The sequence below is a fragment of the Penaeus monodon genome, chromosome 32, assembly GCF_015228065.2.
Source record: "Penaeus monodon isolate SGIC_2016 chromosome 32, NSTDA_Pmon_1, whole genome shotgun sequence".
Classification (NCBI taxonomy): Eukaryota; Metazoa; Arthropoda; class Malacostraca; order Decapoda; family Penaeidae; genus Penaeus; species Penaeus monodon.
Window position 1 is genome coordinate 16,932,874 of NC_051417.1, and position 516 is coordinate 16,933,389.

Genomic DNA, 516 nt, shown 5'->3' on the forward strand with positions numbered 1-516 from the left:
TTCATCCAGAACCATTTCTAGAAACCAAGTAAAATCCACATGAATAATGAGAGTAAACAACACTTCATAGCAATTCCATGATATACAGTTTCCATATCCTAATGTTACCGCTCCCAAATCCAGCTTCGATTATTACGCAAAAAATACATATGAATAAACGATTGCATCCTTTTACGTGAGATATTACCCAGACTGTCTGCAACGAACAGTCAAATTTTCCAGAAAATCATGACAAAGGGCGCTATGCCAGTTCACTGAATTAGTGATTCAAGATTTTACGCACACAAAATACGTAGTTTCATGCAGGACTCTGAAACCCAAATGACCAGAGGTTAAGCGAAATATATCACACTGTAGTGTTTCTCAGCAGTACGTCAAGATGAAAGTGAAAAAAAAATATTTCTATGATCTCAATCTCAAAATTAATGCGTAGGGCGCTGGTAAGCGCATATTATGCATATGAACGTATATAAACTTATACCTATGTTTATCCGTTTCTCCGTCTATCTGTCTATT